Raw genomic sequence first — 26,124 nt, 5'->3', positions numbered from 1 at the left:
TTGGGTTCTCTGGCCTCAGTGTAAAGGAGTCTATCTCCTAATAGGTCTGTGCGAACCACTGACACTTCCTTTTTCCTGATCAGCAGCTTGCTGTCTCAGTTCCCTCTGGGGCTGACAAGTCTTCTTCCTGAGGAGAAAAGACTTCATCTGGTGTCTGAATAGAAGTTGGTTCCCTAGACTTCTTGCTCTTTCTTGTGGAAGCTTGGTTCATAATTTCAGGCTTCAACACTTCTTTTTCAACCTGGGTTCTACACTGTGCTATTGTTTTTACACACACCCATTCAGGTATACCCAGCAGGGATGCATGAGTTTTCCCTTTGACCTCTGCCCAGGCGGAGCAAGCAGCCACTGTACAGGAATTGCAGAAGATACCACCACCCTTTTTTGGCCAGTAACTCTACCCCATTCTAAGGACACCAATGCCATTGGATGTACCTAGCCAGATTGTTAGCATAAAGTACTGTGTAAATCTCTACAAGCAAGTACTGGCCTGAGGACACCAGTTGCTCAGTCATCATGGTGACACTGGCACCAGTATCGTATCGTACAGAGCTTCAACATTAACCCCATTTATATGTGGTTGTTGCCTGTATTTTTCCAGATTACTGGGCCAGAAAGCCAAGGTTGCTGTATCCACTCCATCCTGTGACTAGAGGTGCTTCAGCAGGCTCTCTGACATGGCCAGGGCCCACCTGTGATCCCATTTGGACACTTGCCACTGCATTTATTGCAGGTGTACTTAAGGCATTCTTTTTGTTTTGCAGCTAGAGTCTCCAGTTTGGTGCCCAATAGCCTTACACTCATGACACCAAGCCTTTTTAGGATCCCAGTTATTACCCTGGTTCCCACCCTTGGGCTGTGAAGAGATTCTGGTCCTTCACTCCTGCTCAAGTTTTTTGGGGCCTCTAGAAGACCTTTCGTTTTTATATTTTTGGTCACCATCTTTCCCTTGAGTGTTTTTGGCCTCTTTCTTTTGGTCACCCCCACCAGTGGCAGTTTTGGTTACCCTTGTTTTGACCCAGTGGTCTGCCTTCTTCCCCAACTCTTGAGGAGAAAGGGGACGTAGATCTACCAAGTGCTGATGTAACTTCTCAATGTAACATTTACTCAACAGATGCTCCTTCATGATTAAATTGTATAGCCCACCACAGTTATGCACATTGCGACCTGTTAACCTACCACCTAGTAATTCCACTGAAATGTCTGCAAGTTCAAATCAGGACTGACACTGTTTTTCTTTTAGTCTCCCTGAATTTAATTCTATATTCTTCGGTGGTAAGTCCGATACTGTCAATCAGGGTACCCTTTGTGGGTCATAAGACTCAGCATCTTCCTCATTCAATGTCAGGAGTCTATCCCAGCATTTACCTGAGAAAAGGTCCCACAAGAGAGAACCCCAGTGGTTTTGGCTACTTTCTATTGATACTACCTCTTTCGAAAGCAGTAAACAATTTGGTGATGTCATCCACCTTTTCATATTTAGGGGCAACTCCTTTGGGGTGTTTAGGGCCATAAGATTCCTCTTTCTCCCTAGCTATTATATAGCTGCCACCAGAGATAGGTCCTAGGCCCATCTCTTTTCTGTTTTTCTATGTTCAGAAGTTGAGGTTCTAAGTTCAACCTCCTGGCCAATATTTTTAGTGCAAGTTGCACCTATGAGGGAGCTTTTACTTTTGAGGCAGGGGCCTCCTCCACCTCCTTAGCATCTAATCTCCTTTAAGATAATCCTCTGGGCATCACCCTCACCCACTGGGTGATCTCGCTCATGTTCTGCCAGAAGCTTCTCTTTGGTAACATGAGAGATAGTTTTAACACCATAACCACCTACAGTAGGCCCATAACGGGGAGTGTGACATCTCCAGGTATGCTGTTAGATCAAGCTTCTGAGCTTGCCCTGTGTAAAGTTAAAAAGCTTAACACTTTTCTTTTGTCCTAATTAAAGTAAGATTTTAAAATTCTACCACCAGGGTTCAGGGACCTAACCAAGGCCCTAGATAGTTAATTTGAAATGTTTTAGAAAAATAGACCAATCGAAAAATAGAACTGGCTAGCCACAATTTTGGGATCTTGTGTGGTCACTTATTGGCATAGTTTATCAGCAAACACAAAGTCAGAGCAGAAAAAACTTTATTTCGGCAGTATGCCACAGCTATAAGCATTTTACAAACATAAAGTACATTGTTAAAAACTCATCTCATGATCACCTTAACAAAACACATTTTATAGCAGCAAATAGAATAATCAATAAAAACACAATCAGAGTCCCCCTCAAACAAGTTAAAAGAAATTCCTGCCATGGGGCACAGCGGCCCACAGTCATCGTATAAATAGATCAAGCTGGCAGGATCAAACTATTAGAACAATATCTGTTTTCTCCTGGCAATAGAACCCTTTAAGAAGTAACAAATAGAGATACAAAGTATGGGAGAAGTTAGCTCTTGGAAATGGAGCAGGACCTCAGCGCATCTCCTGGTACCACAGGCTCGAATTAAAGGTATTAAAAACCTTTTGGAGAGTACAAGATAGAATTTATAAAAAGGTAGGATGAATAAAACTCTGGGAAAAAGACTTGTTCCAAGGACAGATTGACATCTTATTGGGTTAAAACTGCCCCAATGATTACAAGTCTAAATCTGGTTAAAAGACCTCTGTCCCAGGTGGCATCCATCCAAGACAAATATGGCTTCATATTAGGGGTAGTCTGCAGAGGCCCTTACGGAGGTTTTGGCTAATTTCTCAACCTCTCTAAGCCACATTTTCCTGGCAAGAAAGGCTTTTTTACCCAGGTAGTGTCCTTAATGATATCAGAGAGGTAAGGAAAGAGCTCTGGTCTCCCCAGGATAGTCAATTCCTGCTTTACATAATGTAACCAGGGTATGGCCAGGCATCTGTCTCAGGCTAGACAGTCAGAGATCACCTTTCTATTAAAACCTGCGTGCATATTTGCCCATATACTGCACAATAACACCAGGGGGCAGTTTAACACAGTCCTCAACATATTCAACCCTCTACTCCTTGTGGACAATATGTCATGTGCTTATCTAGGTTCCTGATCGATACTGTGACCTTATGCCCCTATTCGGCTATAAATCCAGTTATTCCCTATATTGGCATAACCGTTCAAGTGCGATTTTCTGTAAAGTCATCTCTGGCCTCACACGAGCAGAGCCACAGAGCCACATTCCAGCATGACTCTCTGCTACTTCCTTTGCGACCAATTAGTGCAATGACAGAGCAGCAGTCACTATCTGATATTCCTAGATAACACTCCGAGTTCTTCAACAAGATAAAAACTTAGCAAACCTGGAAATCCCCGCTTGCTATGTTTTGATTAGTAATGGAACTCTAATGAGCAACTGATAGCTGCCACTTCCTAGTGACATCTTTAATTGACGTCTTATGTCCAGCAAACTTGCGTCAAACCCGGCACCTGTCAGGTATAAATATTACCAACGTTGCCTTAAGCAATACGAAGCTGTGAGCTGTGAGAGCGAAGCTAACTGCTGTCGCTGCAGCCTGCTATCCTGTGGTGGTGAAGCTACTGATTACCATTATCGCCGCTACAGCGCGAACTATGGTGCAGTACGCTTGAGGAGCCGTGCAGCCGTCCTCTGCGAAGACATCCAGCCCAGCTGCCCGCGGACGCTGTCACCCCTCCTTCCTCCAGACGCGCTGAGAGAAGCCGCTGCCTTTCTCGTGCAGAGAAATCCAGTCCCGGCGCTTCCAGTTTACCCTCGCAGGTGACTGGGATATCGAGAGAGACCCCTGAAGGAGATACCAATCCTCCATCATTCTATTCAGAGGTATGGTGTTGACTAAACCCTTAGACGAGAATTCTTGAAACAAACCTTGGCAAAACCAACTTAACTTAAGCTACTTACTTACTCCCCTTCTCACGTGTTAGGCTTAGGTCAGGCACACTGGGGTAGGCTTAGTTAGAAGCACCAGCTGAGTATGTTAGCCTAATGTATATATGACTGTATATATGTTTTATTACTTTTAAACCATTGTATGGCTAAGAAACCATATCAATGCTTTTACAGTTCTATTTCGCTATTCTTATCTTACTGTACGTACTTTTTATAATAACAGTTATTGCAATTGTGGCAATACATTTCTCTTGTATGAGAAGAAAGACTGTTCAATAAATGTTAACCTTTATTGATACACGCCCGTCTCTCTATTCTCTACATACTGTGAAAGTAAACTGCACTAGACTGACTGAGTGAAATCTATGTCTATTGTTTCACACGACCCTAGAGATCGACTCTTGATCTGAGGAGCAAAGTTGTCATGTTGCACGGTTGTTGGAAAGCTGAATCCCTTCTTGTCTGTGCCAAGGAAGCTGATCACTTCCTATGCAGAGAAGAAAGTTTCCAGTGACCTCTGAGCTAGTTGGTAACACAACCCAATTAAGTTTAGCATAGTCAGTGGAGGCCTGGAATATAAGCAGTTCCACGTCGATACTACTGTTTATGTTATTCCAATGCGCAGGGCCTAGTGGGAAACTAGGAACTACACTACATGGCGCCCAACGTTTGGTAAGGCGATAAACTAACGCAAGACTTATAGAGTAACTCAGTCGTGCATATTTCACAGACCCCTTTCTCCCGTAAATACTCCAATAGACGTCTGGAGTGGGTGAAAGGTTAAAATCCGCCCGACCTTAGTAGGAAGAGATTCCTATGTAAAGCTCTGGTTTATTCAACGTTGAAGGATACAGTGTTCCAAAATATTGTGCATCTAATCTTTGTCTCCTTGGAGACCTACTCTGCAAAAACTGCATTTATACAATGTCAGTAGAAAACAACGGCACCACTGGGGCCGCAGTAGATGCGACTCAGCAAGGTCCCGAATACACAGACCCGGGTGCTATTATCATCCCGGTCCAGTTAAGAAGATCTATAACTTTAAAACTTATAGAAAACGGACTGCCACCTCAAGGTGGTACAGTAATTTTCGTGATAGAGGCTCACGAGTATCGGCAGACAGAGGTATTCTATTGATGGATAAACTTTCCAGCGGTAAACGCTAGAACAAAAGAGTTTCACTATTACAAAATAGAGGAACCTCCGGAAGAGTACGCTCCTTTCGAGGAGGTTGAAATTCCACTTAAATTTCAAGAGCACCTGCTCTGGTTTAATGGCGCCCTAAAACACAATGATCACATAACCAGGCTCGGTCCACTAGGTAGACCAGGAGCCACGTGGCCGGTTCTAGCCAGCTACACACCACATCCTGACATTGCAAAAATGTCTAGAGAAGAGCTGTTAGCACAGCTAAACACATTAATAAAAATACATAGGCAATTAGTCCAATATGTAATACGGACTGCAACAGTCCAGCCAGCTGTTAATTCACACCAGCTGACCCCTCATCAGGGGAACACAAATAAAATTACACCACAGAACATACAGTCATGTCTTGGTAAAACACCCGTAAAACGGGAACAAATTCCTTTCTGGTTAGCCCAGAAAATCACTCAAATAGAGGCAGTATTTCCTGATACTACCCCTATTGAGAAACACAGAATCTTGACCATCTGCCTTCCTATGGGAATCGCACCACACGTGGAGGACTGCGACACTTGGGGTACAGTCTTTGCTTCCATTTACACAAAAACACACGGTGTTCCGTCTATGGCGGTAATACCAGACGTGCTAAAACAGATTCAAAATGAATTCGGTCCAGAACCAGCTTTAAATCTAGGTATGAAATTACTGAAAGACTTCAAGCAGGTCACGGCTATATTATTAGCCAATGTAAAGGGAGAAGCAGCATCTGTGGCGATTCGCCAGAAGTTGAAGGAAACAGATATAAAAGATCCTGTTGAGCTTGCAAAAATCATAGAAAAATGCTATGAAGAATTAGGTAGAGACAGCTTGGGTGGAAAACCAGTTAAGCCCCAACTGCTCGAAAATCCTGAAAAATTATTTATTAAAAATAATTTAAACACTCCTAAAAAGAGCTGGGATGGAAATAAACAATCCACTCCCAAGGAAAAAGTTTTCCAGTCCAGAGGAAGGTCTCCTCGACGGAGGGAGAGAACTCCGACTCGAGAACGCCAGTCTCCCCAACGGGAGCCCTCTGAGAAAAGATATAACCTTAGAAATAGGGATAATATAAAAAAACCTGATAGATATCAAAGTATTGATACACGTCCCTCTCGATCTTTTCCACAGAATTCGGAAAGAAGAGGACGGTCAGACCCAGGAGAGCACACCAAGTCCAAAGACAAGGAACCTGCTCAAAATAAGAAATCTCAATTTCAGAAAAAGAAGGTAGCCAGTATTAGAGTAATCAACCATGCCGAGAATACTGAGGACACAGTTGAAAAACGGGGAGTGGGCATTGACAATGTTGGACAGTGCAGCAGAAATCAGTATAGCGCGCAAGATCTTGATGAGTCATCTGGAGACAGTGGACACGAATGAATACATTCAGGTTGAAACTGCCGACGCCAGACTTAGCGAGCCCCATAAAATATACGAAATAACATTGCGTATAGAGGGTGATAAGACTAGGAAAATTAAGGGTCTATTTTGGGATAAGCTCTCAAAAGGCTATGATATTCTGTTAGCTGAAAAAGATTGGCCCCCGGAGTTTGTCAGGGAGTGCCCTCGTGGCGAAGAAGTGATTATGCCTGCCTTCTCGAATCACATTCCGATTCACAAAAAATACACATATGCAAGGAAATGGGCTGTAGCCCAGGCACCTGCATTGTATAAAAATCATGTAGGATGGGATGAGGATTCTCCGCCTCACAAAATCCAACTAAAAAGTGAACCAACTGCCCAACGGCAGTATCCCATAAAGCAAGAAGCTAAAAAACAGGTCAGGGAGATCTTAGATCAACTTGAGTACCAGGGGGTGATTGAAACATGCACCTCTCAAATGAACAATCCTTTGTTTCCTGTCTCCAAGCCAGACAATTCATATCGTCTAGTTTTGGACTACAGACATCTTAACACATGTTGCAAAACTTTTGCAGTTCAAAACTCGCATAGTGCAGCCCTAATGAATAACATAGTTAGGAAAAAATACAAAACGACATTAGACATTTCTAATGGTTTCTTTTGTCAAAACATTGCACCAGAAAGCAGGTATTTGACCGCTTTCTCCGCATTTGGGTCACAGAAAAAATTCTGTCGACTCCCACAGGGGTTCAAGAACAGCCCAGGACTATTCTCAGCTAGGGTAACAGAGTTACTACAAATCTATGATGATGAAGCATTATCTTACGTAGATGATATTTATCTCACAGACGACGACTTGGATACTCACTTGAAAAGAGTGAACACCATTATACTTGGGTTCGCAGCAGAGGGTTACAAATTCAACTTTAAAAAGTCCCGAATTGCCCATCTGACAGTACTGTTTTTAGGGTACGAATTATCAAGTGAAGGGAAAAGCCTAGCAGACAACTTCTTAGAGAAGTGCGCTGTACTCCAAGCTCCAAAAACGCTGAAGAATTTACAATCAACACTAGGTTTTCTGAATTTCGGAAGAACTTACATCCTAAATTACGCAGAGAGGGTTAAACCTCTCTACGAACTAATAAAACCTGATTTAAAACAAATCAATTGGACTCAAAAACACACAGAAATTTTGAGATCACTGCAAACAGACATGTTAGCAAAAACAAAATTAGATACACGTGACAACACGATCGATCTTGTAATCCGAGTCATCCCAGGAAGATGCGGATTCACGTACCTAACCTCTAATGAGGGAGAAAAGGTACCTATTTCAATTAAATCTCACTTGTACACACAAGCAGAAAAAACATTCAGTCACACAGAAAGAACTGTGAACGCAGTGCAAATCGCATTAGCAAATGAAAGAGAACTAGCACACGGCAAACGGATTAATATCCTTACAGCGGAATCCGCCTTCGAAGCGCTATTCAGCCCAGTAAACCTGCCTACAGTGTCACTGGATCCAAAATGGATACAGTGCATAGATTCTCTAGGAGCGGAAGACGTGAAATACTATTTCGCCCCGCAATACGAAGAACTGAATGATTTAGAATATGAAGAAGAATATCCTCTGCCAATCGAAATCCTGCCTCTCCCACAATACGCATGTATAATCTATACAGATAGCTTTGTACAGCATTTCAACGTAGAGAGAAAATCCTACGATGCAGCATGTGCGATTATTAAAGGTCGTTGGCTGTGCGGTAAATTCAGACCGAAAGTAACAAAAACTGAATCAGTAAAGTACTGTTCGGTTCAAAGAACTGAAATCAGGTCTTTAAAGATGGCGCTAGAAAATGCAGAACGCGAATTCCCCACACTTATAGTGTGCGATTCTCATTTTTGCGTCAATTCTTACAACAACAAACTGCAGAGTTGGATCGAAAACGACTACAAAGATGACACAGGTGCCACAATAAAGCATAAAAAGCTCTGGAACGAGGTAGCTCTTTTACACAAAGAACTACAAAAGACTCACGTGATTCACGCACAGAGTCTTCAGCGTGATGGCGTTCACGTTGCAGGGAATTCATTGGCTAATACAGCCAAAGCGGAAGCAACTAACCCGGCTTCCGTAGCCACAGAAAAGCGTACAGATAAGTACATAGACGGGGAAACCATGCTGGCAGTAAAAACGACCGTAAAAGGCGACTGTGCAGCACTACCCGTAAACTATCCACTCAATTATGCATACATAATCGATGCAAACTCCGTTCCTTTTGCTCGAATCCCTGGAGTGGGGGATAGAGTAATTCCAAACAGGAGCAGGAGGGGCTTCCTCCTACTGGAAGCACACATGGGGTTGGGTCTGAAACACCAAACAATCAAAGCCTCTCTGAAAGAATTGCAATCAGAGTACTGGTGGCCAGGAATGAGTATAGATATTCAATGTTTTGCTCAAAATTGTGAAGACTGCAACAGAGATCGCAGTAATGAACAGGCCAGTGTAGTTTCAGGATCCCTACTAGACAGCATAAGGCGGTCTATCTGCGCAATCAAAGAAGAGAAGCGCGTCCCAGTGTACAACGTTTAAGACGAAAAACACTTAAAAAATGAGGCCTCCAGCGCTCGGCTGACGCTAGAACGGTTATAAAAGATTTGCGAGTCTTTATCGGCACATACGCAATTACCACGTTCCATTCTGACCAGGGTCCTGCTTTCAGCTCTCGAGCCTATAAGGAGGCCATGGCCAGCATGGGAATTGGGTTGTGGTATTCTTGTCCGTCACACAAGTGTGATAGAAAGAAAAAACCGGGACATAAAGCAATCTATAACAGCGAAGGTATTAGGTTCAGGCGCTGGGTGGGTCAAACATTTAATAAGTGTCCAGACTAATCTTAACAACATGCCAAGAAATTCTCTAAAAGGTTTCAGCCCATACGAACTATTGTTCGGAATAAGAATGAACGTTCAGGACCTCGATAGTCAGATGTCAGTGGTACAAGCAGAAACAAAGCAGTTTGAAGTAAAAGACCGTTTGGCTGTTTTACAGGAACTGAATGAAACAAGAAAATCATTAAGCAACATAAAGTTAAAGCAACAGCCAAATACCACTGACGAGGCACCACCCGCAACAGCCCCAGCAAGGCCTGTCTGGATTCCAAAGATTGGGGATCTAGTCAGAGAAAAGATCGCGGTTAAGAAGGAATTTGGGCCTTCTTACAGAAAAGCAGTACCTGTCTTAGCAGTCACCGGAACAAGATCAGTTGTGCTACCGCCCCTTGCTGGTAAAAAGGAGAACAGAGTCGTGTCCATCGACCTGGTAAAACCACAAGCATGTGGCCTATAATCAACAGTAGGCCCAGTGGACTCCCAAGAAACAACAGAATACCCAAACTTGCAACAATTCAAGAGGTTCAAACTGAAAGACTAATCACATTCGATCAGCCTGCAGTGCACAATGAAGGACTATGCAATAATGCCATGGAACTCGTGCCTCTTGAAACACAGATTGAAACAGTTCGTCAAGAAACAACACCAGTCTACAATAATGTGGCATCAGAAAGTGCTACCGAGAGACAGATTGAAAGAACAATACCATCAATTGACAGAACTGCCTCTGGTTATTTCATCAACTTCGACAACTTCTCTGAAGATTTTAACGACCCCGAAGTGATGCCAGAAACAAAAAAGTCTTTTAAAGAAAAAGCAACTGAACTCTTTTATCAACTGAAGGAAATCTACCTCGTTTCCCCTTGGCTAGAGTTCTGGTTCGGTCTAGGTGTATTTTTCCTCCTGCTTTGGCTCATCATGGTACTGTGTTTGGGAAAATTCATTGAAGGAAAATATATTACAATGGACATAGCAAGTCAGAACATCAACCTAGTCCTGAAACCACACAGATCATCCCACGTGAAGAAAAGAGAACTGTCAACAGTAAATGTCACAGCAATTCCAATACCTGGTGGGGTAGTATGGGAGAAAACAGACTATGAGATCTATGGTCCGGTCGAAATCCTGAAGTATCCTCATCAACTAAAGGTTTCCTTAAGTGACTTTGTTACACCTAGTACATTCTCTGATGATTGGGACTTTAACAGTATTAATGACATGATGTCTGATTTAGTAATGTCAGCTAGATTCACAGATCATGATTATTTACAAGGTTCATCTAGTTATGAGCAGTTATTCTGTTACACCCACTATGGGGATCATTACTTGCATAAATCTGCACAGCCTAGAAATGTTTTTATGTATAATCAATGGGAACATTGTTCTACACCACCTAAAAGCAGTTCTAAAGCATTTTTTGAGAAATTCAAATATTTTTCAGGGTTTAACACCAGTGATGCAGAAACGTTTTATTATAAACTGTTAGATAAAACAGGCATGAAAACAATGCTGACAAATTCTAAATTGATATATTCAGAAGCATTTTATGACAAAATGATGACATTTGGTTTTGATTATTGGAAAAATAATATTGAAACGAAATCAATTTGGGGTACAAAAGATTGGCAGGTGCAAGGCATAGAAGCACTGTTTAGAACCTGCATGATACCAGAACAAATGTTATTTTTAAATGACACTGTACACCAAACATCTTGTCTTGGCCTAGCTAAGAACAAAGAAATGAAAACACCGTCTATACCAAAGCCAATAGCTGAGAATACAACTGCAGATAATGAGTTAGACGTGTCACACATTTTACATTTCAACAGAACACATCCTGATTGGAAAAAGTGGTTAATCTGGCCTACAGACACAAATAGCTGTCAAGATAGGTTCCTGAATAAAACACAGGGTTTAAAAATGACCAGATTAGACCCTAGATATTCCCAGAGACAACATCCAGGAATTATAACCACATACAGTGTAGGTAAACTCTGCCTAGAATGGCTAACTTCATCCACACTGGCTGAAATTAAGCAACACTTGTCTTTGTTAAAAGATGGTGCTGATTTGCGCGATTTCATTCTTGGACCACGCAAACAGCGTCAAAAGCGTTTCATAGCGACCAGCATCTATGCTGCTTACAACGAGGCTTGGAAAGTAAAGCAAATTGAAACAGCTGAAAAGATACGAGAAATTGATCGTATTAATTTGGAAAAATCACTTTCTGTGGTAGACAATGGGTTAATGACTCTGTCTTCAAGAATATATTCTTTGGACAATATTGTATCCTCTGCCTTTGATGTGATAGACAGAGATTTGCTAATGTTACAACATGGCCAGTCTCAATTACGCTCTATTATAGAATTAGGCTGGACGCTGCAAAATCTTCGTTCAGGCTATGTGCCTTGGCGTCTGATAAACACAACGTCATTATTTTCCATTTTTAACCTTACTGATAAACAGATCAGTTTGGCACAGAAAGGAGCAGACTATACAATTTTGAGCATCGAGAAACTCGAGAGATTATCATTGACAATGTCAGAGAGCCCTGTCATTGAATGGATAATACACGGAATTATCACAATTCCGATAACAACTTTCCGCTTTAAAAAATGCCTTGAATACATACCTGCTGGCCAGTATGAACAATTGGGTAAGGGATATGTTAAATCCGAATGGAAATTACCATACACTCATTCTTGCTATAGTGACAGCGACAAAAATGTATTTCTTAGTGGTGACAACTGTAAACACTCACTAAGCGGTATACTTTTGTGTCAGGGTATTAATTTACACGGAGCATGTGATGGCAATTCAAACAACCTTTCATGCCACCAGCTAGTCACACCTGCAACTCAGATAGAGCCCTTCTTTATGCAACTCGCAAACGGGAGTTACATTCTAAGAACGGATCACAGGTGCTGTGGCCTCGCGCCCGGACTAAGTTATCTAGTAGAAGTAACGTCCATGGTCAAATGTTGTATGCAAGCATTGTTCCCGAGCGGGCCTCCAGACACAGTGACTCCCCTCTGGCCTCGTCTGAATCTCTATTCTATACGAATTGATACATTAAGCAAAATGAAATCTGTGCTTTTACAGACAACAGTGCCTATAACGTCATCTAAAGAGACGTATGATCTTCTAGTCGCAAGGACGGCTACTGAGGTCCATGACCTTTTATCAACAAATTGCCCCGTGCATTTCGTACAAATGCTCGACCAACTCCTTAACATGTCTAGTGCTACAAGCATCCCAGGCATATTTAAGACAGTCTTTACGGGACTGCTAACACCCTTCCAGGCAATTTTGGGAATCTTTCCTACTTTTGTGCACTCCATCTTTGGTGGTATTCCACTATTTTTTGGACTCATCGCAGGGATTCTATTTTTGACCCTCCTGCTACGTTATGGCAAGCCTCGGCTCAGACATAGCTCCCATGGGAATGGAAGAAACAATCCTAGCAATGCGCTACAGGGACAGGATAACTAACGTCCTCGGATTGGCCAGGCTGAGAGATCTAAACATGACCTGGTTCCTTTCATTCAGACCGATATGGCAAAATTGCATTTTACCTGTGCTACGGTGTATGCTTTGCGGCGAGGAATGCGTGTTGGACATCTGTCTTTCACTTCCATCAGCAGTACCAATGGACGTCGATACTTTGCTAAGTCCAATAACGGCTCACGCATTGTGTTGTCCCCAGCGGCTACCAATCCTGATGACGGCATTCGTGGAGGCTCCTGTACTACAGCCAAGTGGTAACAGTGGAGCGAGTGACAAAAGCAACATCATCCAGGTACAACGTTCTGTGAGCATTGCTGATCCTGCATTCGATGACAGCAATCATTCTCACACCTGCCAAGTTTCAGCGCTATCTAATTTGGTTGAACTATCACCTGATTTTGTAGACCAATTCTTTGCGAGCCTGTCTGATACGATGTTCTCACCCACAGAGAAACAATAACTTTTGAGAAGCTTTCCGACACACAGCGTTCCCATGAACTCTGAATTCGGCCTTCAGTTTTGATCAACATAAAACTGCCAGGAGCTTTGGTAAACTGATTTTTCTTTGAATTGGACAATTTTTTTAAAATATTGACCCTCTCTTTTTGGCACGAACAATTCTTTGCTTAACGTAAAAACTATTCTTAGAGAACAGAAGCTTCACACTTCTATTTCTAAACACATCTAGAGACATACTAACATAACACCAGCCTCTAGCACACATATTATTACAATGCATTTTTATGTGATGATTTATCTCGCATTTCTTCTGTCAGAGATACTTCATGTGTAATTCTTTTGCATAATCGTTCATTGACTTCATATGCAATACCTTTTGAATGATTACTATGCTTTAAAAAACGTACAGTACCAAAATTCCATGTATTACAAGTACGCCTATTTCGAATGCATTTATGTATTTTGGGGTGGGCTATGTTACACCATGTTACACATGCATCTAATTGCTTAGTTTTAGTAATTTTGATGGACATGAATTCGTGGAGTGGGTGTCATGTGCTTATCTAGGTTCCTGATCGATACTGTGACCTTATGCCCCTATTCGGCTATAAATCCAGTTATTCCCTATATTGGCATAACCGTTCAAGTGCGATTTTCTGTAAAGTCATCTCTGGCCTCACACGAGCAGAGCCACAGAGCCACATTCCAGCATGACTCTCTGCTACTTCCTTTGCGACCAATTAGTGCAATGACAGAGCAGCAGTCACTATCTGATATTCCTAGATAACACTCCGAGTTCTTCAACAAGATAAAAACTTAGCAAACCTGGAAATCCCCGCTTGCTATGTTTTGATTAGTAATGGAACTCTAATGAGCAACTGATAGCTGCCACTTCCTAGTGACATCTTTAATTGACGTCTTATGTCCAGCAAACTTGCGTCAAACCCGGCACCTGTCAGGTATAAATATTACCAACGTTGCCTTAAGCAATACGAAGCTGTGAGCTGTGAGAGCGAAGCTAACTGCTGTCGCTGCAGCCTGCTATCCTGTGGTGGTGAAGCTACTGATTACCATTATCGCCGCTACAGCGCGAACTATGGTGCAGTACGCTTGAGGAGCCGTGCAGCCGTCCTCTGCGAAGACATCCAGCCCAGCTGCCCGCGGACGCTGTCACCCCTCCTTCCTCCAGACGCGCTGAGAGAAGCCGCTGCCTTTCTCGTGCAGAGAAATCCAGTCCCGGCGCTTCCAGTTTACCCTCGCAGGTGACTGGGATATCGAGAGAGACCCCTGAAGGAGATACCAATCCTCCATCATTCTATTCAGAGGTATGGTGTTGACTAAACCCTTAGACGAGAATTCTTGAAACAAACCTTGGCAAAACCAACTTAACTTAAGCTACTTACTTACTCCCCTTCTCACGTGTTAGGCTTAGGTCAGGCACACTGGGGTAGGCTTAGTTAGAAGCACCAGCTGAGTATGTTAGCCTAATGTATATATGACTGTATATATGTTTTATTACTTTTAAACCATTGTATGGCTAAGAAACCATATCAATGCTTTTACAGTTCTATTTCGCTATTCTTATCTTACTGTACGTACTTTTTATAATAACAGTTATTGCAATTGTGGCAATACATTTCTCTTGTATGAGAAGAAAGACTGTTCAATAAATGTTAACCTTTATTGATACACGCCCGTCTCTCTATTCTCTACATACTGTGAAAGTAAACTGCACTAGACTGACTGAGTGAAATCTATGTCTATTGTTTCACACGACCCTAGAGATCGACTCTTGATCTGAGGAGCAAAGTTGTCATGTTGCACGGTTGTTGGAAAGCTGAATCCCTTCTTGTCTGTGCCAAGGAAGCTGATCACTTCCTATGCAGAGAAGAAAGTTTCCAGTGACCTCTGAGCTAGTTGGTAACACAACCCAATTAAGTTTAGCATAGTCAGTGGAGGCCTGGAATATAAGCAGTTCCACGTCGATACTACTGTTTATGTTATTCCAATGCGCAGGGCCTAGTGGGAAACTAGGAACTACACTACAAATATATGTGACACAAGCTAAAATATGTCAAAAGACCCTATTTTCTTTCATCTGAAGGGCGGTGGAGTTAGAAAACCCCCACATGCCAGCCTCATAGGTAAGAATTGGTTAACATTTGCTCCTAAATGCTTCCAGGTGAGGAGCCAACCTTCTCCAGCATGAAGCTGCTAGTATGTTCCCAAGCAAGCCAAATTTGACAGAGGCTGAAAGATCAAAATGCAGAGCCCGCAGGAATTGAACGAGTCCTGAATCCACCTCCATACCCTCCAGCAAGGACCACAATTTATATCTTTCCACACTGCTGAAGGTGCTCAACAGGTCCATAAAGGCTAGGTAAAGGGAGCCCTGCTCTGCAATGGTATATTTGCTAATAAGCAAATGCAGATTTAAGCATTGGTCTACAGTGCCCAGCCCGTCCCGGAACCCATATTGCACCTCCAACAGCATGAGCCTCACCCTGACCCAGGACAAAAACGCTCCAACACCACCCGCCCTGCAATTTTTACAGGAGAATCCAACAGCGAGATTAGGTGATAACAACTAGGAGATGGAAAATTACCCTTTTTAAAAATAGGTATGCTAGTGACAGGGAGTTCCACGAGCAGAGGAGGCCAATGATAGTAAAGGCATTGAAACAATTACATAAAAGTGGGGCCCATAATTATGGGACTGGTTTGTAAATGTCCATGGGGACCCCATATGGCAATGGGGCCTTATTAGATGGAGCCTTCATAATGGCATCCCAGACCGAGCTGTGGACAGATCCCTTAAATTCCATATTTCCATCGAAATCTATGCTAAAAGCTAAGTATTGGGAACTGTTCCTAGCGAAAGGTGCAAGACAACAAGTGTCTACTTCTCTCACTAGCCGGTTTATGGATCACAAGGTGGCCCTCAGACAGGAATAATATTGGGATGCAATCACAAAACCCATGGATCGCAAACTGTACTTCCAGTTCAGGGTGGGGACTCTGCCTCCAAGGTCCTTTATGATGAAATGGTCATCTCATTTGTTGGCTGGATGTCCGGGATGTAGTGCCACTATTGAGTCTTTGGCCCACATCTTTTGGGTTTGTTATTCTTATGCAGCCCCACGTCGGGCTTGGCTGATACCAATCTGTAGGTCTCTAGGCACCAGAGAGGCTGCGGAGGCCGAACGTATATTGCGTACTGATACATCACTTCCCATTGTAATAGCTCTGGCGAAATTCTTAGGCTGGGTCTGGATCCTGAGGGTGCGCCTAATTGCCCAGTGTCCTGGATCAGGTTTATACATTTTTATACTGTAATACGTGCACATGTTTTAATATTTTATCATTGTATGTATTGGTTTTAATGGATTTTTTTATTCTTGGGCCAGAGTAAATTTTACATTTCATAGCTGTTGTAACTCTGATGTATTAGCTGTTGTATATGCTTTTATGATTGTAACAATCGAATAAAGCTTTATGGCATCCCATATCTCTTCCAATGAAAAGCTAATATAAATTGGCAATTACACTGTTACTTCAGGGTAAATTTAAGAAAAGTCAGAGCGCTATAAAGCACAAAAATAAGCCACCCAAGTCTCTGGGCTAACGGTGGTAATAACAGCATCAACATTGGAGCCCAGAGTGCCTCTGTCCTTGATCACCTTCCAGAAGCAACCTTCAACCTGCAAGACTGTACCAGTCTCCTCCAATAATCCATTTTAATCTCCGACTGAGGTACCTTTTATACTCAGGTCTAACCTCTTGGAACTTCTGACTATCTCTAGGAGTGTCCTTCAAACCCTATGTAGATTGGAGGAGGCCTTCCTACAGGAAAACTCACACCACTTGGCCCCTGGGATATCGGGTCTTGTCTGCTTCATAAGAAAATTTCTAATGGCCAGCCTACACGAGCAAAACAATTATATTCTGAAAAGACGACAACTTCAGGTAGGTGCAGCTATGTTTATTCGGTCTTACAGTCTCCGAGTCCCGGCAGCAACTGCCCGACTCAGAACATAGCAACTACACTCCAAAATTGAATGGATCTGTCCGCAGAAGAGTTGCCAGAGCGAGCCAAACGCGAGCTGGGGACAGATCCCACACATCCCCTTCCTTCATAACAAATGATAAAAAACTGAGTAAAGAAAATAGGAAAAATAACAATAAAGAAAATAGACACAGCATGTAGTGGTCAACTATGTGGAGAAGGCAAGAATAGCAAACAACGGACGGGAATGAATTGACAGAACAACAATTTACCACATTTTGTAATTTTGAAATTTGATAGAAACAGACCTCACCCTGGAAGAGGTTTCCCTCAACGGAACAAGGTCAAACCGTGTGACGTTTCTCCCATGAATGTTAGTAGGGCGAACACCAAGAGGGGAGTGAATCCCAAATCTCTTGTTAACACATTCCAGCATATGTTTAGGCACAATGAAAATGGTACTCTTGTTCCAAATCTTACCATCGTCCAGCACGACAACATGATCTCTTACAAAAGACACTCTCTTTAGAGATGAAAACAGGGATTCCCCCTTACGGAGAAAACAAGGTTTTTGTATCCTTACCCAATCTTCCACCTTAACCTTGAATTGAGAAAAGGCGGGGGTCTGGTGTCATACTTAGCTTGGACTGCAGCCCTGACATCACTTACAACAGATAAACTTTCAGCATTCACAACTCTCCTAGACATCCATTCTTTGTTTAACTTCGATCCAGCAACCCTTGCCCGCAGCAGGGTAAAAGGAGCAACTCCAGTTGAAACATAAGGGGTGGTCCTTACTGCCCACAACATATCACTAACAGCACGGCGCCAATGCAACCCATTCACTAAGGCAAGCTGAAGATGTTCCTTAACAACACGGTTGAAGCACTCAACCAAACCATTGCTGCGGGCATGATAAAGTGATGTAAGAACATGTTTAATCCCAGCCTCCTGAGAAACTTAGTAATTTCAGAAGAAACCAACTGTGTCCCGTTGTCAGACACAATTTCCTCCGGACAGTTCTCCCTAAGGAAAAACATCCTGCAAAAAATTGATGACAGCTGAAGAATTTATGTTGTCAACAAACCTAACTTCTGGCCACTTGGACATATAGTCAACTAAAACAAGGGCATACTTAGGAGAGGTACCAACGAGACCAAACGGACCTGCATTGTCCAATGCTAATTTGGACCAGGGAATATTCTTCACAATAACCGGTTCAACAGGAGAGGGATGTGTCACTTGAGACTTGTCGCTGACCACACATGCACAACAGTCGCGGACAAAATGCTCAACGTCTTTGTCAAGAGCAGGCCACCAAAAATCTTGTCTCACTGCGCTTCATTGCTCGGATTCGAGGATGCCCATCATGAGCTAAACTCAAAAATCTTTTTCTGAATTGAAAAGGGAACCACTAATAACCCCCCTCTTCTCAACACTCCATCCACTACAGATAACTCATCCTTGACTTTCTTGAAGGGTATTAATTCAGGGGGACAATCCTTGTCACCCGGCCACACACCACTCATGAGATTAATGACTCTTACCATGATAGCATCCAGGGTGATGCTTTCTAACCATTCATGTTCAGAAAGAGCACAACCCACAGTGTCCAAGGAACCCACAGCACAAACAACCTCTAAGTCATCGCACTCAGAATCATCATCAACACCAGGAAGAGGAAGTCTGGACAGGCAATAAGCCACCAAGTTTTTCGTTCCAGCCACATACTCGAGCTGATAGTGAAATTCCTGTAACCTGAATTGCCATTTTGAGATCCGAGGAGTAGCTCTACCACCACCTTTGGTAGTGAACAAATCCACCAAAGGTTTGTGGTCAGTTCTTAGGATGAATTTGTTTCCCCACAGAAATTTTTTAAAATGCAGGACACCCCACCACAAACCAAGAGCCTCCTTTTCTATTGTGGAATAGGTACTTTCAGCACCCCTCAACGTTCTGGAGGCGAAAGCTATAGTTTCTTCCCGGCCGTCACTCCTTTGCAGAAGGACAGCCCCCAAACCTACATTACTAGCATCTGTGGATAAAATGCATAAGTCATTAATATTTAACAATTTCAAAGGACGAGCAGATACAATTTCATGCTTGATGGTTTCAAAATTACTGTTGCAGTCATCATCCCATATAAATTAGATTTTTTTTAGGTAAATTACGCATGGCAGCTGTCTTGGTGGAAAAGTTTCTGATTAACTTGGAGTAATACTCCACCAACCCTAGATATGAATGAAGCTGATCTTTGTTCAAGGGAATGGGTGCGTTCTGAATAGTGTCAATGATTTTGAGCTTAGGTTCAATTCCCTTGTAGGAAATATGACGGCCAAGGTAATCAACACCATATTGAAGAAACTTGCACTTGTCCTCCCTTAAGGTTAGACCACTGGTTCTTATAATACTCAAAATCAGTTTGACCCTCTCATCATGCTCAGATTCAGACTTTCCATGGATAAAGATGTCATCCTGGAAGAAGACAACACCGGGAATGTGCTTAAATAAATTGTTCATTAGTCTCTGAAAAACAGCTGAGGCCGAAGCAAGACCGAATGGCATACAGATGTAGCGATAGGCACCTTCAGTGGTAACAAAAGACGTGAGGTGTCTGGATTCTTTGTACAACTCAATCTGGTGATAGGCAGATGAAATGTCAAGGGAAGTGAAAAACTTAGCACCTTCGAGAGTGGCCAACATCTCGTTAATATTTGGAAGCGGTTGACTATCGATCCAAATATTCGCGTTGAGATCCCTCAGGTCAACACACATTCTAAGGCCTTTATCAGATTTGCGTGCCAAAACTATGGGGGCGAGCCATTCGGAACCCTCTATTGGTTCGATTACCCCTGCAGCGCATAGACTTTCAAGTTCCTTCTGAGTTTAGGATGTAAACTCAAGGGCACTTTGCGTACTTTGTGAGCTCCAGGTTTGGCATTTTCTTTAAGTACAATACAGTGCTGGAAACCTTTGAGCTTACCAAGCTCCCCGTTGAATACCTCAGGAAACATTTGTGCCCACTTGACATTGGAAATCTGGGTAACAGTCTGAGCCTCAGGTGTGCTAGGAGTGGAATTGTAAAATTGACATAAAGCACTGCGGGATACAACCATGTCAGGATGATTGGGATCCAGAACAATGGTCAAATCGCCTTGTTCGTCCCACCCTAATAAATTAGCGCCTTCTTTAACCACAAATACCACTCCTGTAGTGTGATCAGAATCGAAATTCATTGTGGCATTGCATTTACCCAGTACTTCTACTCTTTTGCCGCCATATGCAAAAATCTTAATATTGGAGGGTTCCAAAAGTGCGCCAGAAGATTTGCTAAAGTCAGAAGAATTCACCAACGTAAAAGGAGACCCAGAATCTGCTAAGAATTTGGAACTCACGCCATTAACAGCTATGTGGCAAGAAGGGGATTTCCTTTTGTGAAGACTGGACAAAGAAGACAGTTCAACAACACCTGTGTCGAAGGAAGAAGAAGACAACATTAATAAATCATAGCTTTCTTCATCAGAATCTTCAGTAATCGCTTTCACTGTTTGAGTAGGATTTTTTTTTACAAAAGCAGCTCTGCACATCTTAGAATAGTGACCTTTGTTTCCGCATTTGTAACAGGTTTGATTAAGAGCAAAACATAATTTGGCATTGCCTAAATGTGACACATGAGTTCATTCTGTTCCAGTTTAGTTTTGGATAGGGTAAAGGGTGTGATAGAGCGAGAACCACTGGTCGTGGGTACATTAGGTTTGGTTTTAGAAAGAGGTCTGTAGTTTAAAGGTTTTACTTCTGTGGTTGAAGAAGTTGAACTCATTTCCTTGACAAAGAATTGCGAATGTTCAATGCTTTTAGCTAGTGTAAGAGCAGTCTCTAAATCAGGATCACCAGAAGCAAGTAGCTTTTCTTGAATTTTTTTGCTACATGTCCTTTCAATTAATTGATCACATATATTTTTGTCTCTAAACTCCCTATAATTACAGTTAATAACAAGAATACGGAGAGCTGCTACAAAGTCGTCAATGGATTCACCAGGAGTTTGAGCACGCGGAAGAAACTTGTGACGTTCTAGTACGACATTCCTTTTAGGACAAAATCTCTTATCTAAAGTTTTTACGAGAGAGGCGTAATCATCAATTAGAAGAGAATCGCCGTTATCACCACCACTTACTACAGTACTCACAACTTCAAGTGGGAAAGTCTTAAGAATATTTCTGCCTTCAGTACCAAGATTGTAAATTAAAAGTGCTTTTTTTTCTTGGAAGTGAAGGTATCACCATCAATAGCCTCCAAATATGCTTCAAAAGTATCCTTCCATTGCTTCCATGGCACAGGAGGTGTGCCCGCAGACTGCAGAAAAGGAGGAGGTGCTAAAACACGATCCATAAGCGTGGGTGAGTTGCTGCCCTTCAATAACAAACTAAACAAATGGAAGGTATGATTATACTTTTAAGGTGTGCACATCACAGAGCGCACAAATCAAAAAAAAGTGTGCGTGCCACTGTTGGACAAACACCGTTGAATACGGAAATACTGGTATTTATTGCGGAATACTTTAACTAGTTCATGCTGTTAGTGCACTAAATATACCAAATGTTCGAGGGCTATGCAGCACGTGATGTAAAATGAGATTGCTGAAATGGTTCAAAATACTTGGTTCAGAATATGTTCATAATGTGCCCAGAAAAGCTTAGAAAATACCGATTGTTTCTACAGTTGGTGCACTAGTGCTCTATGTAGCAGGAGAGCTTTAATTAGACATTCAATTGTTGAAAAACGAATGGAGCCAAGTAAAGTCTATGGGTGGGCGCATCACCGGTAATGCACGTTTCCATAGAAACCAAATCCATCAATGCTGACAAGAAAAGTCAAAATGGCCGCCGTGTAGCGTGATGACAAAGTCACGCTGCGTGGAGATGCAACCAGTGCAACGCGCCGACCTGAAATTAGGCAGCGTTCGCATGCGCACGTTGAAAAACTCACAGTTATGAGTGACGTCACTGTCTCTTTAGGATCGCTCCAACGAAAATCACCAAAAACGCAGAAACGGAGATCGATGCAGGCAAGGAGATGCCTGAGTTGAGAGGAGCAGGCGGCGTCAATACTGGCACATCACAACCAGTGGAACGGCGGACCACATCGCAACAAGTAGGACCACGGAACAAAGTTGAAGGAATCCCCGGGGTCCGTGAAGCAGTAGAGGAGGGACGGAGCTGCAATCCCATCCTCATCGCCAGAGAAAAGACGACAACTTCAGGTAGGTGCAGCTATGTTTATTGGGTCTTACAGTCTCAGAGTCCCGGCAGCAACTGCCCGACTCAGAACACTCCAAAATAGAATGGATCTGTCCGCAGCATAGATGCCAGAGCGAGCCAAGCGCGAGCTGGGGACAGATCCCAACACACTCATACCGCAAATCAACCATGGGGTTTATCCAAAAGTGGATCCAGATGGTTAGCACACAAGTTGTTCATCACAACACCCAAATCTGCATGTTCCCAAACAAATCAAAGCTGCTGGGACTTAACTGTTAAAGCTGAGGCAGGGCTATCCCTCACCATACTTGCCATTTAAAAAAAAAAAACGAACCACATAGGATTATGGTTACTTGATAGCGTTACAACAGTACCACCCTCCCGAACCCTCGCCATTAGGGTCCGGGATACAAAGATATAATCAATAATAGATTTATAATCATCTCAAACAAAGGTGGCACTCGAGAGATAAGCAGAATCAACCATAGCAGAGGCATTAAGGAGGTCAAAAGTATTAACTACATTTAAAAGAGCATTAGTTTTCAAGTCCCCCTGCTGGGGTACCCACCTTAGGCCTACTCTTTCTAAAATAACAGAATCATTAAACCGAGGAAAATCAACAAATGTAACATTAAAATCACCTCCCACCACAATATGAAACCCTGAAGTCAAATGAGCTAGTTCAAAATCCAGGCCCAAGATAAAACTACACAATATATGTATGTTAGAACATGCCTTAGAACCAAAAGACCCATTATAGAAGTTAATATAAACAATGTTCAATCAATCAATCACTGCATTTCTAAAGCGTGCTACATACCTATGAGGGTCTCAAGGCGCTGGGGGGGGGGGGGAGGGGGCTGCTACTGATCGAAGAGCCAGGTCTTGAGAAGTCTTCTGAAGGCCAGCAGGTCCTGGGTCTGTCGTAGGCTGGTAGGGAGAGCGTTCCAGGTCTTGGCGGCGAGGTAAGAGAAGGATCTGCCACCGGCGGTGGTCTTCCGGATACGAGGAACTGAGGCGAGGGCGAGATTGGCCGAGCGGAGGCTGCGGTGGGGGTGCGGAAGCTGAGTAGGTCGTTGAGGTATTTGGGTCCGGTGTTGTGTAGCGCTTTGTGTGCGTGGATGAGGAGTTTGACGGTGATCCTCTTGTTGACGGGGAGCCAGTGTAGGCCTCTCAGGTGGGGTATGATGTGGCTGCGTCGTGGGACGTCGAGGATCAGTCGTGCCGAGGCGTTCTGGATTCGTTGTAGTCGTCTCAGGAGCTTGGTTGTTGTTCCTGAGTAGAGGACGTTCCCGTAGTCGAGTCTGCTGGTGACGAGGGCCTGGGTGACGGTTTTTCTCGTGTCGGGGGGGATCCATTTGAAGATCCTGCGGAGCATTTGGAGGGTGTTGAAGCATGACGCGGAGACGGCGTTGACTTGCTTGGTCATGGAGAGGGCGGAGTCGAGGATGACCCCTAGGTTGCGTGCATGGTCGGTGGGTTTTGGGGCAGTGCCTCGCGATGTGGGCCACCAGGAGTCGTCCCAGGCTGATGGGGTGGGTCCGAGGATGAGGACCACCATCAGGTCTGAATTCAGCTTCAGTCTGCTGTCCTTCATCCAGTCGGCGACGGCCTTCATTCCTCTGTGGAGGTTGGCTTTGGCGGTCTTCGGTGAGGGAGATGATCAGCTGGGTGTCGTCGGCGTAGGAGATGATGTTGAGGCTATGCTGTCGTGCGACGTGGGCGAGTGGTGCCATGTAGACATTGATTGAGGGAGGATCCCTGAGGGACGCCGCAGATGATCTCTGTGGTTTTTGAGCGGAAGGGTGGGAGGCGGACACTCTGGGTTCTGCCGGAGAGGAAGGATGTGGTCCAGGCCCGGGCCTTCTCTTGGATTCCGGCATCATGGAGGCGTGCTGATAAGGTGCAGTGGCAGACTGTGTCGAAGGCTGCTGATAGGTCTAGGAGGATGAGGGCGGCTGTTTCTTCCTTGTCCATCAGGATCCTGATGTCGTCGGTGGCGGCGATGAGGGCGGTCTCGGTGCTGTGGTTGCTGCGAAAACCAGATTGGGAGGGGTCCAGGATGTTGTTGTCTTTGAGGTATCGGGTTAGCTGTTTGTTGATGATCTTCTCTGTCACTTTTGCCGGGAAAGGGAGCAGGGAGATGGGCCGGAAGTTCTTGAGGTCCTTGGGGTCCGCCTTGGATTTCTTCAGTAAGGCGTTGATCTCGGCGTGCTTCCAGCTTTCCGGGAAGGTTGCTGTCTCAAAGGAAATGTTGATTGCTTTCCGGAGGTGGGGCGCGATGGTTGTGCTGGCTTTGTTGAACACGTGGTGAGGGCAGGGGTCGGACGGGGATCCGGAGTGGATGGAGTTCATGGTTTTGATGGTGTATTCATCGCTGACAGGGGTCCAGGCGGTCAGGCGGCTTGTGCGGGTGGGAGCCGCTGGGGTTATAGTCTCGGTGGTGGGTGCGGGGGTGTCGGAGTTGAAGCTGTTGTGGATGTTGGTGATTTTGCAGTGAAAGAAGGTGGCCAGGGAGTCGCACAGGACCTGTGATGGAGGAATGTCGTTGGTGTTGGAGCTGGGGTTGGAGAGTTCTTTCACGATGCTGAAGAGCTCTTTGGTGTTGTGTGCATTGTTGTGTAGGCGGTCCTTGAAGGCGGTCCTCTTGGTGGTCCTGATGAGTTGGTGGTGTCTGCGGGTGGCTTTATTGTGGGCTGTGTGGCTGTCTGGGGTTCGGTCGTGGAGCCATTTCTTCTCCAGCTTCCGGCAGTTGCGCTTGGATGTCCGGAGGTCTTCGGTGAACCAGGCGGCTTTCTTGTTGGTGTGATTGGTTGTGGAAGTCTTGAGAGGGTCGAGGGCGTTGGCGCACTCGTTGATCCACTGTTTGAGGTTGGTCACAGCGGTGTCGGAGCCGATAGGGTCGGCGGGTGATTTCAGGGCGAGGGTGGTTGTCAGTTGGTCCTTGCCCCAGCAGCTGCGTGGCAACTGTTGGGTGCGGTGGTGTGTGGTGGGTTTCTTGAAGGTGAAGTGGACGCATCAGTGGTCGGTCAAATGGGGTTCGGTGGTGTGGTTGAAGGAGACGTAGGGGCTTGCGGAGAAGATGGGGTCTAGCGTGTGTTCGGCGGCGTGGGTGGGGGTCGTCACAAGCTGTTTGAGTCCGAGGTTGGCGAGATTGTCGATCAGGGCGGAGGAGTTGGCGTCGTTGTTCTCGAGGTGGAAGTTAAGGTCCCCGAGGAGGATGTAGTCCGTGGAGGCGAGGGCGTGCGTGCTGATGAGGTCGGCGATGGTGTCGTTGAACTGTGGTCGTGGTCCGGGTGGTCTGTAGACGAGTGTTCCTCTGAGGGTCATGTTGGGGTCGGTGTGGATCTGGAAGTGCATGTATTCGGCAGTGGGGAAGGTGTCGTCGGTGTTGGTCGAGACTCTGAGGGTGTCTTTGTGGACGATGGCGATTCCCCCTCCAACTCCATTGGTGTGGTCTCTGCGGGAGATCTTGTAGCCTTGTGGGATGGCTATGGCGATGTTTGATGCTGAGGTGGCATTCAGCCAGGGCTCCGCCAGGAAGGCGACGTCGGGGCAGTAGAGTCTAGGAGGTCCCAAAGTT

Source organism: Lissotriton vulgaris, chromosome 11 (genome assembly GCF_964263255.1).
Source record: "Lissotriton vulgaris chromosome 11, aLisVul1.2, whole genome shotgun sequence".
Classification (NCBI taxonomy): domain Eukaryota; kingdom Metazoa; phylum Chordata; class Amphibia; order Caudata; family Salamandridae; genus Lissotriton; species Lissotriton vulgaris.
The sequence above is the reverse complement of the archived record's forward strand: the minus strand, read 5'-3'. Positions refer to the sequence as shown.